Here is a 16,561-nt window from a genome sequence, read left to right on the forward strand (position 1 = left end):
GCCACTGATTCATCCTTGGGAGAGATCCCAATTCCATGTCTCCTTCCTTACCTTCTGCTACCAGATGACCAGCTGCTCCCTTCTCCAGGACACAGAAATCGCCAGGAAAGAGTTTCACCTCTTCTCCAGGTAGTACTGGAATCTGTCCATATACTACCTGAACAATTTGTCTCGTTCCACATTAGACTCAAACTCTGGATCCACCCCTAGGATAACCATTAATATCTGAAGATTTGATATGCTTATTTAAAAACAAATCTATGCGGCTAAAATTTGCTTCTTTCTTTTGGTCTTATCACAATTACGGCATTTTCCCCTTTCTTTTTGTTTTTACACCGTATCGTTCTCTTCTATCATAAAATGCATGGTTCTTAAATCAGAATCAAATACATTTGTTTCTACTTACTGGGGGCTCTTTGCCTCCTGGTAATGAAATAGGCCGCTGTGAGTGGAAGCCGCAGCTTCCTGGCCTAAAGCAGAGAGAAGGAAAAGTCTGCACAACTTCATGACACAAGGAGCCTCTTACCCTCACATCTATTTCCCACAAATCTCAGATTAGAAGAAGGGGCAAAGCCTCTAGACGAGAATGTAACTACATGACAGAAGAGCACAAACAGACACATGGAGCCTTGTAGGTAATTCTGCAAAGTTTACTGCGCGTGCACAAGGAGCTTCAGCTGAGCAAAGCTTAAAGGGACCTGGAGGCTGGTGAGATGAGGACTGATGCTGATATCTGGGGTGGATGGTACTCAGAACAAATAGAGCCAGGAGGCTTGTTTGCACCAGAGGAACCCAGGCCCCCCTTTCATTTTAGTAATCACCCTGGTTCCTTCTCACCCAAATGTTCTATCTCCTCACTTCCCTGTGCTGGAAACTTGAGCTCTGAATTTCTCACTGCTCAAAATCCTATCAGTAATTAGTTTGTGACGAATCTATGATTTTTTTTGTAATTGCTGTTGTCTTTTTTTTTTTTTTTCTGCTTCCTATGCATTGAATTCACTTTCTCTTGTTTTTACCCTGGCCCGGTTTTTGCCTTCACTTCCTGTGAAATAGCATGACCTAAAAACACCCTGAGGAAAGTCTGTAAAATCTGCCAGAGAATGAACATTTGGTGTCATGTAAGGGATTCCAAGCTAGAGCTTGAATTCCTGTGTTCTTTTCAATCTGTGCTATTTTCTACAAAACAGTCTGTCCTAGAGTTGTCATTTATCTTACTAGTACATTTCATTTCTTTTTTTTTTTACATTTCATTTCTTGATGTTAACAGGAAAAAAAAATTTAATTTGTAAAATGAGCCTCAGTGGATAGGACACTGTATTTCTGAAATTATGGAAGTCATAGTATGTAACTTGATGCATGAAACATACTCTTGGTTCTCAGAGAAGCAGAGGAAAATAACTGTAGGCCTATAATTTGATTACAATGTGATAGAGGTAATAACACTGTGTGAAGATGGTTTTATGGGGGTGCTGAGGATGAAGGGTCTTACTTGGCCTCATGGGATAAGAAAGGCTTCCAAAAGAAATGTCCATTTGAGCTGGCCCATAAAGGATAAGCAGAGTTTAGGGACTTAGGGAATAAATGAGCATTCTAGGCTAAGAAGATGGTGTGGCACATTGTACAGACAGGGAAAGTGTATCAAGGTAGGAAAGGCCTCCAGATAAGAGATATTAAATCCCTGGTCTAACCTCTCAGTTAGAAAACTGGGGCTTCCCTGATGGCGCAGTGGCGCACTCTCGCTGCAACTAGAGAAAGCCCGCGTACAGCAACGAAGACCTGATGCAGCCAATAAACAAACAAACAAACAAATAAATAAAATTAAGAAAAAGAAAACTGGATTAGGTCCTCAAATGGTACTGTACAACCCTCCAAGAAAATTAATGCACATTTTTTAAACCACCTTTTTATATTTCTGTCATGTGGAAATGCAATTATTTTACCACTGATGTCGTTATGTAAACATGGACATAATGGTGACCTGGATAGGACTCAGTGCAGTGCTAATAGGATTCTGCCTGAAATCCTGTTCTACCTAAAAGGCATTAATATCTTTTACCATGAAGTAAGTTGTCTTTTTTTTTTCACGTATATTTTGTGGAAAGCATTTTCAAGAGAGATGAGGATGTAAAAATGAATTAGGTGTAGTTTAGCCCTTCTGTGATACCGACAGCCACACTGGGTAGAAGGATCTGTACTCAAGTGTCTATAATATGAACTAAAAATCATACACTGCAGTCACAGGGAGTGCATCTGGCTCAAAAACCTGTTCTTGATCAGCATATAGTTTTACTTTTAACATTGGGTTTTGGAATATTAACACTTCAAATTGGGAGAGTTCACATAAAAATTTGCATTCCTGTCTTATCTTTAAAAATCGGGAGATGTTGTCGGTGCACTGTCTCCATTACCACAAGGGATCAACTAGAGCTGAGTAGTTCCCTCCTCTGTTGAAGGTGGCAATAGTTCAGGGGTTTTCACGCACTCTACTCCTACCTACTGATCACATCCTGTCTGTTCACTCAGATACTGCCCGTCACGCTTATCACAAGCGTCCTGAGAAGAGACTCACCCAATGTCACGCCCAATCTGCAACCATGCTCCACCTTTAAAATTGTATTCGGAGCACACCTTCTATGCTTTTCCTGATCGGTTCGTACATAGCTTTCCTCTATGCATATTTACCTTACACTAAATCTCTTCATAGAAATTTTTGTTGGCTAATCTACATGTCATTCAGTAACTGCCACTAATCACAACTAATAATTTTAGGTAATGTGCTTTTTCCTCTTGGTTGTTTTCAGACGACTAGGTTAGTCTCTCACTATAAAGATAACTTTTCCCTCAATAGAAAGAGAAGTTTTTTTCATGTTGAATACATTTCTAAATCTTTGCTTGTCCTGCGGCCTGCCACATACCCTCTTCAAAAAGTTAAGGTCAGATAAAGGACCTTGATTTGAATCCGAGCTCTTCTAATTCTGAGAAGTGAGACCCTATATGTACCACTTGGCCAAAGGGTCGGATACTTTAAGCCCAATGGCCAGTTATGCAGGGCCATGAACACACGAAATTGTGAAACCTATAAATAATGACACATACGCTTGTTAGAACTACTGTGTGAATTAAACAAGAAGAGCTAAGCAGAGTGAAGTTCCAAAAAAGGCAGTTCCTCTTTTCTTGGCCAATTATAAAGGATATTGAGATCTAGTTATTAGATCTCAACTTAGTTTCCTGCCCACTGTCAGTCAGCTTTTGCTCTGTTGCCTAATCAGACAAAAGGCTTTTGAGGCCTATCTGCCAGGGAGACCTATCAAGATAAGACCTATGAAATCTACTTCTATTACAACTTGTTGATTGACTGTATGTGCCCCTGCTACCACCTTCATTAGCAGGGCCCCTAACATAACTGATTTTGGAGCTCTGGAAAGGCATATGTACTGATTTCTTCCCTTCCCTTACTGAAATGCAGACCCAAGTCTCAGGCAGCTTCTCCCATAATAAGAACATTCACAGTTTAAATTGTGAAGACAGAAAGAATATAATCTTTACATAAAAGTGATTGATTTTTTTTTTTGCCTAGATTCATCAACAACTTTTTAAAAGAAAAATTAGATTTAATTGGATTAACAGTTCTCAGATGGAAACCCAACTTGCAAACAAAATATTTCTGCTTACCTGAACATGTCCAAAACAATATGTACACACAGAAAATCACACATGGACTCATACACACAAGTAATGCTTAGTTAGGGAGTGAAAGAGAATGATTGAGGTGAAAAAGCTCTTTAGTCTATAACCTTCACTTTAGAGTATAAGGATGAGGTGATTTGCCCGCCTCCAACAATAGCAAGCTACTGACAGTCGCCAAACTGCAGGTTTTTTTCTTCATATGTGTGGTGATGTCATAGGTACTCTGTGTGATGCTGGTAAAGACTGTGGGTGTGAAATAGTAAACATGAAATTAGTCCTACTAGGCAATCTGTTTAAGATCATTGACAGACCTGAGAGTTTTCCATATGGCCTGCCCCTTAAGGTCTGGGAAGAAAATATCCACAATGTAATTCCTATAGGATTAGAGGAAGGAGGGAAGGCAACGGAGGTTCCATTTCTGCTAGGAGTATCCACCACTGAAAGGGACATATGTATCTCTGTGGATGTCATCTGCTCTGCAAAAACCCTGCCCTGGGACTCCCAGTTATTCAGTAAAAGAGTCAGAATATACACTCAGTCTTTACTCAGACTCCCTGGGCACTAGTTGGGAAGTTTCATGACGACAGGCCCTATACATAGAAGAGCCAAGAATTTTTTTCAGAGTACTTATTTATTTATAAGTAAGATGCTGGGTCTTACTGCAGCATGCAGGTTCCTTAATTGTGGCATATGGGATCTAGTTCCCTGACCAGGGATCAAACCTGGGCCCCCTGCATTGGGAGCACAGTGTCTTAACCACTGCGCCATCAGGGAAGCCCTGAGGAGCTAGGAATGTTTATTCTGAGGCAGAGGAATCTGTGGGAGAAACATGAAGTCTACTCCCTTAGAACTGAAATGCTTCCATTTTCTTTCTAACAGCATTTAAAACAGGCATAGGTATTTAAGGACGTGGAAATATTTTCTAAGATGCAAGGCATATAGATTTGTAGTGAGCTCACCCACTGTAGAAAAGGTTTGGCAGGGACACCTGCTTCATTCATAGGCTGTGGAATCAGGTGGCTGATAGATGCAAACACTTTTTTCGTTTAACTACTCAAGTGAGGAGCAAAAATCACTTCGGAGTTTGAAAATACCTTTGTGTGTCAGGCCTGTAAAGGGGTGAGTGGGTGGTAGGCACCTCCTTTCTTCCCAAGTCCTTCTCTTCTCTTCCCACTTCTTACCCGAAAAGAAGGGGTGTGAGGTGGAAGGAGAATGTGAGAACAGTAGTTGCTGTGAGTACAAGAAGTGTAGATAGGGGCCAGTGGGGACAAGAAGTGTTTGGGCCGAGAGTTCTTAGAAATACAATAGGTATCTTGCGGGCAAGGGACCACAGCCTGCTCCCTGACCCCATTCTTCCTCGACCTGCTTTCACAGGGAACATGAATCTGATGTGGACCCTTCTTCTCCTCCTCCTCCTGGGGCCAAGTGTCTTCACTCCAGGCCTGCCCTTCTCAAGACGGCGTACAGACAACCCCAGGTCATGAGTCCCTGGAGGACACCACCGATACTGTGACGTGATGATGAGGCGACGGTGGCTGATCCGGAGGGGCGGATGCAAGCAGATCAACCCCTTCATTCACGAGGATTTGGCCACCAGAGCAGATTTCTGCAGAGCTCCATCTGTGCCCTGTACCAGCAGCCGCTCCTTGCAAAGCTGCCACAACGGTACTCACAATGTCAGCGTCACTGACTGCTTTGCCAAAGCAGGGACCCGGCCCCCGCACTGCCACTGCCATAAGAAGGACTCCACCAGGCCCATCCGCGTGGGCTGTGAGGAGGGGGCCCCTGTTCACCTGGACGGCTAGTCTTCTCCCAGCCCCGACGTGGGAAGCCGAGTGACTTGCACCCTACACCTCCAGATCTTTGAAGCCCTGCCGAAGTCTTCCCTGGAAACGCTTCTTCTCTTGCATCTGGATCCCTCATTGTTCCCAGTCACGAGCATCTCTCTCACAGCTTCTCCCCCGACCCTAACTCCACACGCCACCCCACACTCCTGCCATGGAGTCGGTTTTTGGGGTGTAGGACAAGATGGGGCTGGGGAGTTGGGGAGAAAGCCCTGCTACCTCGCAAAGGGAATCTACCTCTGGAAAAGCCTTGCTCCCCCGGAGCGGCTACACAAGCCGTGCTGGCTGGGCTGATTTGCCCACGAGCTGCTCTAATAAGAACTCCCGATGGCGCTGGCCCTGTTCAGCCCCGAGTGGCCCGCCTCGCAGGGTCCTCCTGCGGGACCTTCGGCTCCCTTCTCCCCAGTGGGCTCCTGCGGAGGGGATTTGGGACGACTCCCGTGAGGGAAACCCGCTTCCTTTATAGAAACAGACCCCTGATGCGGGGGGACACAGCACGGGAAAGAGCCGCTACCTGGAGGAGAGGTGCCACGGAGCCGGGCGACTACCACGCCACACGGTCCCTTCGGCGTCTCTCGCCGGCGCCGCCTCAACTGGCCCGCAGGGGCCGCTGCGCCACCTGAGCCCCGCCCCCCCGGGCCAAACAGAGACCAGAGCTGCTTTCCGGGTTCCTCTCAAGACAGGGAGAGATGGGTGGGAAGTTTCTTGGTTACCGACACGGGAATGGAGGATAACAGGTGATTAAACAGAAAATTCAGCCAGCGTAAATACAGCCTAACTTTCAAAAAAACAGATTTCTGAGTTTACCATAACTTTCACGCTCTCGTACTCTTTAGTATTTAACTTGCCTACAGATTTACATTCTAGCACCGCAGGTATAGAGGAAATAAGATCTGTACAGAGCACCTACTTATGTTATAAGCTTTGCAGTTTGGCTGCACTGGAAAAAAAAGAGCCTATTTCTTTCTTGGAATCCATTATATATATACATATATATATATACATATATATGTGTGTGTGTGCGTGTTTAAAAAAAAATAATATATATATATACATATATATATACAATCCTCCTCTGAAGGAAGTTTTTCTACCCACAAGAAGGAGCAGCCATAAATGACCATGTTTTCTGAGACTCCATCAAAATGGTGACGGGGCTTTGAATCCAAGAGGGCACCTGACTCTAGGGCAGCCATCCATGGACTGATTGGCTGGTGCTCATGGAGTAAACTGGGGATTTTACCCTCCTGGAATAATGGTGACAGAACTTGATACTCTTATTTTCATCTTCTCCTCTGAAGCCAGGAGCTGTAGTTGTGTTACAGTCGTTTGTGACCTTCCACACTTAATGCTTGCTATAAAAATGTTTTCAGTAAAATGTTAAAGGGCCATTGTGGTAGATCCTGTTGGTGCTGTGGAGATCTGTAGACTTTCACTTTCAGGTTGGGAAAGTTTCCTTCCCTTCTACTCCTAGTTTCCACTCTTGAATGGACTGTGAATTTTATTGAAGATTTGTCTTCATCTAATGATAAAATCATATAGTATTTCTCTCTGAATCAGTGAATTGCATTAATTGATTTTAGAATATTAAACCAACTTTGGGATAAACTCATTTTGGTTATGCTAAATTTTCTTTTTTTAATCACTGAATTTAGCTTGCTAATATTTAAGGGGTTTTTTGTCTTTTTTTGTTTTTTGCATTTATGTTCATGAATGAAATTGGTCTGAAATTTGTTTTTGGAAATATCTTGTTTGATTTTGGTATCCAGATTCTATGTTAGCCTTCATAAATGAGTTGAGGAATATTCCCTCTTTATTTTCTGTAATTGGAATTATATGTTCTTTTATTATTTACAGAACTCATCTGTAAGGCTGTCTGGCCCTGATATTTTCTGAGACTATTTTTAACTTCTATTTCAATTTCTTTAATGGTTATAGAGATGCTGAGTTTTCTAGTTCTTTTTTTTTAATTGAAGTATAGTCGATTTACAATATTATATTAGTTTCAGGTGTACAGCATAGTGATTCAGTAGTTTTGCAGATTATACTCCATTATAGGTTATTACAAGATAATGGCTATCATTCCCTGTGCTATTGCTTACCTATTTTATACATAGTAGTTGGTATCTGTTAATCCCATACCCCTAATTTGTCCTTACTCCCTTCCCTTTCACCTTTAGTAACCACAAATTTTTTTCTATATCTGTGAGTCTGTTTCTATTTTGCATATACATTCATTCATATTATTTTTTTGGATTCCACATGTAAGTGATATCCCTAGTTCTTCTTGAGATCATTTTGGCAAGTTTTTTTTCCCCCTAGGAATTTATCCATTTCATCTAAAGTGCTTAAATATATTGGCACAAAGTTGTTCATATTCTTTTGTTAATATTTACAGCATCTCTTTTTACATCTTATTTCTATCTGACATTCTATTTATACCTTTTAAAATTGATAAAACTTATGAGAGCTGTCGTTTTATTAGACGTATTAAACAAGACTTTTTCAGACATACAGAGCTAAAAGAATTCATTGCCTGAAGGAAGTCCTTAAGACAGAGGAAAAATGACACCAAATGGAAATAGAAACCTACACAGAAATGAAGGACATTGGAAACTGTAATTACATGACAGTATGTGAAACTCCTGGGAATAGTGCATGGAAATAGTTTTGGAAGTTTTGAGTTATAACTCTAAAATACTGGGTTTTGTTCTCCATGAAGTAGTATGTTTATTTTCTGAAGCAGAATCTCTGATCATGTAATTTATTTACCCTTCTAATAAATGTCAAAGAGTAAAACTGCCTCCAAATTAAAAATAAAATTCTTGGTTTAAAATTTCTTTCCTTGGGACTTCCCTGGTGGCACAGTGGTTAAGAATCTGCCTTCCAATGCAGGAGACGTGTGTTCGATCCCTGGTCTGGGAACTAAGATCCCACATGGCTCGGGTCAACTAAACCTGTGTGCTGGAACTACTAAGCCTGCTTTCTAGAGCCTGTGGGCCACAACTAAGAGAACCCACATGCCGCAACTAAGATCCAACACAGCCAAATAAATAAATAATTTAAAAAAAAAAGAGATAAAATCAAAGAGTAATGAAGAAATGCAGAGCAGAACCTCTAGCAAAATGAGTTGAGATATAGCCTGCAGTTAGGGAGATGGGCATGAAATAAAAAGAAAAGAAACCACACTTGAATTTGCATCTTTGGTGAGAATGTTTTGCACACTAGGCCTTGATCTCGTCTCGAAAAAGAAAATGCAATAACAGAGGGGAGAGCCCCCTCTGCCAGCACTCAGTGAGGTGGACATGCCAGACTCCTGCCTATCCCTCCTTCTCTAGCCCTGAGTATGAAAACTGGCCAGCACTGGGGTGGCCTGAGCCACGTTGCTGTTCTTCCAGCAGGACCCGTTTGTGGCTCCCCTTCCTCTGGCCAGAGGGCACCCAGAAACAGTACCTGAGCTGCTTCTGTTTGAGGACATGGGGATTTTCAAGGAGGTCAGGATCACCTGTGCCTGGTGTCAGCCTTCCTAGGTTCACCCAAGCTGCCTTCCCTATGTGATCATTCCTCTCCTCCAACTTTGATGTCAAAGCCTCTCTCCAATCTCAACGTCCCCATACTTTCTAAGAGACTGTTTCTTTTCACTGAATTCAGGCTTCTCAAAAAACAGCAAGCTTAAAAAAAAAGCAAAAAAACCCCAATAAGCTTAAGTTTGGCTTTAAACACTTCCTGCCTTCCACTCTGCGGATATCCCTGAACCAAGGAAATACAAAGGGTGTGGCTCCTACTTGGAACTAGGGGAATGAGGAACGTACAGAAAAAGAAAGAAAAATTCGTGTCTCAGCAAAATATCCTGTTTGCGTATATTCTTTAATTTTCTAACTAGAAAATTTCTGTGCTCTTCCCACCCCAGGAACCAGAATAGGGAGAAGAGGAAGTTATTATTATATCCTGAAGGTTGTAACATTAGATTCACCTTGAATCCCAATGTTAGAGTTTCTGCAAAGATAGAGGGGTCCATGCATTGGGACCATCAGCTTTTTCTCCTGGTCTAAATTAAAGGAGGTCTTTAGTGTGTGTGTGTGTGTGTGTGTGTGTGTGTGTGTGTGTGTTACGGGGAGCAGGTGAAGGTGAACTGAGAAAAAGGGCTGGTTTGTATGATGACTGAGCATGTTTTCCTCAGTCTCAAAGAAGTGGGAATGGGGAAGTTTCTACCGAGTGGCAATGCTCCTGAGAGCTACTCTGTTGACAAAAATTAGACGTTACTCTGCTACAGATCTTTGTTAACAGTTGGAAAGTAAGCTAATTATATAAAATTATGGAATATTTCTATGAAAATTGGGAATCATTTGGAAAGTGAGCACCCTTAGGATGCATCTCTTTGCTCTCACTAATTGTGCACGATCATGAAGTCAGATGCTCCTACATTTCTCTAAAAAAGAGGTCTAGAAACTCGAATAAAAATCAGGATCTCCTGGATTAACATTCTCTAATAGTCTGAAAGTCTATTAAGCAAAAGCACAAATATGTGTGAAGATCCGCTAACAATACCCAATTACAGGGACTTCCCTGATGGCACAGTGGTTAAGAATCCGCCTGCCAATGCAGGGGAAACGGGTTCGAGCCCTGGTCCGGGAAGATTCCCACATGCCACGGAGCAACTAAGCCCGTGTGCCACAACTACTGAGCCTGCGTGCCACAACTACTGAAGCCCATGTGCCTAGAGCCCGTGCTCTGCAACAAGAGAAGCCACTGCAATGAGAAGCCTGCGCACCGCAACGAAGAGTAGCCCCTGCTCACCGCAACTAGAGAAAGCCTGCGTGCAGCAACAAAGACCCAACGCAGCCAAAATATTAATTAACTAATTAACTAATAATTAGAAATAAATAAATAAAAGAGCTTTCAGAGAGCTCCCTGGCCCTTTCTACTATGTGAGGACAAAGAGAGCCATCTATGAACCAGGAAGTGGCTCTCACCAGACACCAAATGTGCTGGTGCCTTGATCTCGGACTTCCCAACCTTCAGAACGGTGAGAAATGAATTTCTGTTGTTTGTAAGTTTGGAAGTCTTTGGAAGTTTGTTGTAGCAACCTGAAGGAACAAAGACAAGGACTCTAGACAGGGTGGTCAGGAAAGAATCACTGATGAAGGGAAATTTAAACTGAAACCTGATGTCATAGAAAAGAACATTTCAGGCAGAAAGAACAGAAAGTGCAGAAGTCCAGAGGCAGGCAAAGGCTTGGCATCTTTTAGGTGCCTACAGAGCCCGGTGTGGCTGAGGTGAAGTGAGTGTGTGTGAGATGCTGATGAAGAGATAGAAAGAGAAGACATACATAATAGAAGAGTCAGCCGCAGGGTCAACAGGGGATTCTCCAGGGAATAGATTTCCTGCCCTAGAATTGGTATGGCCTCAGGAAAATGATAAAGAGAAACCCCCAATTTCTTAAAGAAAGAGACATCAATGACTGCAGACCATCCCTGGAATGAAATGTGGATCAGCTCACCACAAGGAGTTATGCAAGATCCAACCCAAGCAGGGGCAGCAGCAGCAAAATCTCAGGTGACCAACTCTCTCTCCACAGTGAACCTTTAAGTGAGGAGGGTGTCTCTGAGGTTCTGAGGTCCTCCTGCAGAGGAAAGAGGGATGTAATGAGCCTCATCACTAGACAAAGAGAAGTTGAATGATGCTCTCCCTGGAGGAGACATGCTAACAGTTCTGACATCAGCAGCCACGCAACAAACTGTGTTAAGTAATGACAAATTCTGAACACATGTTCATTTATCATGAGTAGTAAGAATAGAGGGAACTCCCTGGCAGTCCAGTGGTTAGGATGCTGTGCTTTCATTGCCGAGGGTGTGCGGGGTCGATTCCTGGTTGGGGAGCTAAGGTCTCACAAGCCATGCGGCGCAGCCAATAAAAAAGAATAGAGAAGAACTAAATGCATTCAAAACGCAAACACAGAGATTCAGAGTCACTATTATAGAGCTGCAGAGAAGGGCTGTGAGCTGCTCTACTGGATTACTAAGGATAAATGTTGACTCTCCCTTCATTAGTTCTCTACGTATAGTTTCCTTTTGCCAAAAAAGAGGAAGAGATGGATGAATCTCTAAATTAACCAATTATCCCATGCGTTCATGGTAATGAAAGATCACTGACAGAATAAAGAACTTCTGTCTGATGTCCCCCTTCTTTCTCAGTGGCCTAATTTCCTCCTTTATTGGTATCATTTATCGTGGTCTAATCAACTTGTCCCTGCAGAAAGCACCCAGCCCCTCCTCTCTGAGTGCATGGCCGTTGTGTACAGGCTGCCCAAGTGCCTGACGACTTGTTCTCAGGATGGGTTCGTTAAACCCCATCAATCTCGCAGACCTCTACATGTTCCTGATTAATATCAAGGCTTCCTTCTCATTTCTCTGTCTGTGGCAATCCCCAAAACTGCCCCTGTCCCACTGTAGCTCCTCCCGTCTCCAGCAACGGCTTCAGCCTCCTGAGGTCACCCATCTGCTCCTTCCGTTCATGTGCATTTCAGCCGTAGGGATCGTATAGCCTGAGGCTCGTGGCACTCATGCAAAAGGCCAGGGGCACAGACCTGGAGGTTATGCCTTTCCCAGGTCGTCTACCCTCTCTCAACCGTGTACCATATTGGGACCTGTCCACCTGTGAACAGCTACACCCATTTCAAGTCTCAATTTAAGTGTCAACTACTCTGTGGAGCCTTCCTTGGAACAATTCCTATTCCTTTCCTTTTGTTCCTTGCACATTTAAAACTTTTTTTTAAATAGTTTGGTAGCTCCTATAGAACTCTAAGTCCCTTGAGGGCAGGTACTGTGTCTCATCTATCTGCGTGTCAATAAGAACTAGTGGGGCTTCCTTGGTGGCACAGTGGTTGAGAGTCCGCCTGCCGATGCAGGGTTCATGCCCTGGTCTGGGAAGATCCACATGCTGCGGAGCGGCTGGGCCCGTGAGCCATGGCCGCTGAGCCTGCGCGTCCGGAGCCTGTGCTCCGCAGCGGGAGAGTCCGCAACAGTGAGAGGTCCACGTACCGCAAAAAAAAAAAAAAAAAAAAAAAAAAGGACTAGTGCATAGTAGATGCTTGATAAATAATTGTCAAATAAGTTAATTATAGTGAACATCTATCATAAGAGAGGTCAATGAGGTAAACAGAAGCATAATGAAACCAAGCGATGCCCTGTGGGGCTCCTGAGCACGGAGGCCGTTTTCGTCCCCTGTTTCTTGTAGGCAAGACTCCAGCCTCCAGGACCTTCCCTGAGTTCCAAAGGGCAGATTCGAACAGTTGCTAATCAAGGGAACGGCAGCCAAGAAACCACCTGAGGCCAGATTAAAGGACCAGAGGAGCTCATCCAGATTAGGGGACCGACCACCTGAGACAAGATGAAGGGAACGCAGGCCCTGCTCACCCCTGACCTTGTCAGAGACCCCACCCTTGAACAGTTGCTGTAAAACTTCTCCTCCAATCCTCCCGGGTTGGGACACATAGTTTTCAAGGACAGGAGCCCACTGTGTCCCCCTTTGCCTGGCAAAGTGATAAAGCTATCCTTTTCTACTTCATCCAAAACTCGGTCTCCAAGATTCGATTCGGCACCAGTGTAGAGAGAGGCCAAGCTTTCGGTAACAATAACTCAACATCCCTATATTTGTTTGTTTCCCATTTAGATGCAGAATGCTTGCATTAGAAATTTTGACTCAGGTCCTCTTAGATTTAGAAGTCCTCTGTCTGGACTTTCCCACTGTGACATCTCTTTTATTATTATTTTTAAAATTTTGAAAACAATTTTCAAATTTACATAAAAGTTGCAAGTAGTTACAAGAGCTTTCTTTTTCTTGAACCAATTGAGACAGAAATCAAATTGAAGACATGATGCCCATCACTTCTGCCACCCTCCCACCCTTGCCAAATACACCACTGTGTATTTCGTACAAGCAAGGACATTCTCCTACTTAATCATGATCATCAATGGCCACCCAAATCAGGAAATGAATATCGGTACATGATTACCACCTTCCGCTTTTAGTTGTCATGTCTCTTTTTCTTCAACTCGGAATAATTCCTCAGCATTTTCTTGACTTTCATGACTTTTGACAGTTACTTTGTAGCATACCTCTCTATTTGGGTTTGCCTGGTGTTTCCTCATGATTAAATTCAAGTTTCGTGCATCTTTGATAGGAATATCAGGGAAGTGGTGCTGTTTTCTTCTTGTTGTACCTTATTAGGTGGCACGTGACATTTAGACTATTGCCCTCTTAACTTATGTTGTTCACTTTGATCATTTATTAAGGTAGTGTCTGCCAGGCTTCTCTGGTATAGTTACTGTTTTCTCCTTTGTGATTAATAAATATTGGGGGAGATTGTACTTTGAAACTGTGTCAATATCCTGTTCCTCATCAAACTTTCAGTTTATTCATTTATTTATTGTATCAGTGTAGCCTCATGGTTTCTCATTTTTTAGTAGGTTATATAATCTGTTATTTTCATTGTTTATCTTCATGCTCACATTGTCACAGATTTGGCCATTGGGAGACCCTTAAAGTGGCTTCTGTGGCCTTTTGACATGCCCCTATCATTCTTTGGGTACTTCCTTGCTTTCTGGCACAAGATATTCTAGTATCATCTCCTATGCTCCCCGTCGTAGCCCTGGGATCAGCCAGTTCTTCAAGGAGCCATTTCTCCAAGGTTCTTTTTAAGAGTAGTACATGATATTTAAAAGCCATTTTCTGGCTAAAATCTATCTGTGCTTGTCACTGTTGGGGTGTTGCTATTCTCAGGCTCTTTGAGTGAACAGATCGAGGAACTAGATGAATGTAAATTCACACACACAGATTTACATCTCCATTTTTTTTTTTTTTTTTTGCGGTACGCAGGCCTCTCACTGTTGTGGCTTCTCTCGTTGCGGAGCACAGGCTCCGGACATGCAGGCTCAGCGGCCATGGCTCACGGGCCCAGCTTCTCCGCGGCATGTGGGATCTTCCCGGACCGGGGCATGAACCCGTGTCCCCTGCATTGGCAGGCGGACTCTCAACCACTGCGCCACCAGGGAAACCCCACATCTCCATTTTATATCAATATCGAAAACCACGACTAGACACTGTTCCCTCAAGTTTCAATCCAACACCACAAGGTTCTTTCTAGTTTCTTGTCTTCCACGTTTGGAACTCTCATCTCCTAAATGACAAACCTGGATCTGATTTTTCTTAAAATAATTATGTATTTAATAAATCCCTAAAGAGTTCTAGAATGTGTTACAATGGCATGAGGATTATTTTGAGCTGAAGACATTTGGGAATTGACAAACACAGGACAATACTTTCTCTGAACTCCCCTTATCTGTGAGTATACTGAAGACATTTAATTTTTTCATAGGAAGATAGGAATTTGTGTATTGTGTGAAAATATTCAAACCCCGTTTCTTGCTGGTCTTTGACAGGGACTCAGTTGGGGGAGGATGGCGGGTATAGGTGAGAACTTTCCTCTCCCTTTCTGTGTATCTGTGTTTCTGGACTAAGGTGTGTGAATGAGTTGCTCGTCAGTTAGACCAAAGGCAATTGGTGAATAGATCCAAAAAAGCAACTTCGGCTCTGTGAAAAACATAAAAGTCTTAAGAAAATAGATCTGCTATTGAGATCTTATATTGCCTTTCTTCCTGGAAAATATTGAGCGGAAGATCTTTAGAAGAAGAAAGTACTTTTAAAGAAACAAAACAATGTTTTAACTCAGGGTGATCTTAGAGATCATCTTTCTTCACTCTTTCATTTCTCAGAAAACAATACTAAGGCCCAGAGAGATCACATGACTTGGCCACAGTCACTGCACAGTACAGTGACAGAAGTCCGCTGACCCAGCTGGTGGGGGTGGATGGACTGTCTGGCACCCACACTTTTCCTCACACACGTGTGTACTGAGTGTGGGATACCCTCTCCTGCTCATAGAAAATAACCATAGCCCTGCTGAGGTCTGCTTTGCTAGTTTCTTTATGAGAGATAAAATGACTTACAAAAAAAAAATAAAAAAGTTGAGTTTGGGGCAGAACCAGGAAAGCAGAGAGGGATTAAGGATTAGCCTTTCTGGAGAAATGAAACCCATATTCAGGGAGTGGGAACTCAGGCCGGATCAGATCGCAATGAGGGAAGGCATCAGGACTGTTTAATTCAAAGCTCAAAGCAGGTCAGCCAGCACGCCAAGAGGCTGAACTTAGTGACCCCATAAAAGACTCCACTTAAGTAGATGTGAGACTTTTCCCCTAAACTCGATAAAGCTGACTCTTTTCACTTGATATTCCGGAATCAACTTCCCTATCCACGTGGTCTGAATCTTTAACATCCCCCGCCTGTGGGTAAAGAAGCACCATTGTGCTGGTTGTAACCGTCCAGATGATTAATACCAGGAGGAAAGCAGGAGACGGAAGATGTGTGACCCAAGAAATTTCTAAGCAAATGACTTTTCTCAAGACCTTGCTTCCTTGGTGGAACCAGCTTGTGATGCCTCTTAAAGAAAGGGAGGGGGACTGTTTGGAGTAGCTGTTTTCCTGGGGGGGCCTCTTCCTCCTAAACAGGCTCCCCTGCCTCCTGTCCCCTTACTCCAGCTGCTCCAATGGAAGTGCCCCTTATTGTACCCCAGTATGAGTCCCCAGGCCCCTAACTCCATAGGTGGGGGGAGCAGCAAATCTACCGCTGTCTTCTCCCACCACAGGGTGCAACAGGAAGAGCTAGAAGGGGGAAATCCAAGGCTAGAAGAAGGGGATTATTTCACAATGAGAAATTGCAGCCCTTTGGGTGTCCATCCCGAGGGCGGGTTCCCTGCCCCACGGCACACCAGCCAGCCCAGTTTAGTGAGAACGCTGCCCTGGAAGTTGGGGACCTGACACTGGTTTCTGCTTCTGCTGCCAAGACGCAGATCTCTGACCTTGGGTCCACTAGGGCCCTCAGTCTCCTTGGGTGTATAATGGGATGCCTGGAGGAAGGTCCCTTGCATTGCTTGTGTCTGGTCTCTCCTTGAGTTCAAGGGAACTGTATCTTTT

Source organism: Grampus griseus, assembly GCF_964374135.1.
Source record: "Grampus griseus genome assembly, chromosome: 2".
Lineage (NCBI taxonomy): Eukaryota > Metazoa > Chordata > Mammalia > Artiodactyla > Delphinidae > Grampus > Grampus griseus.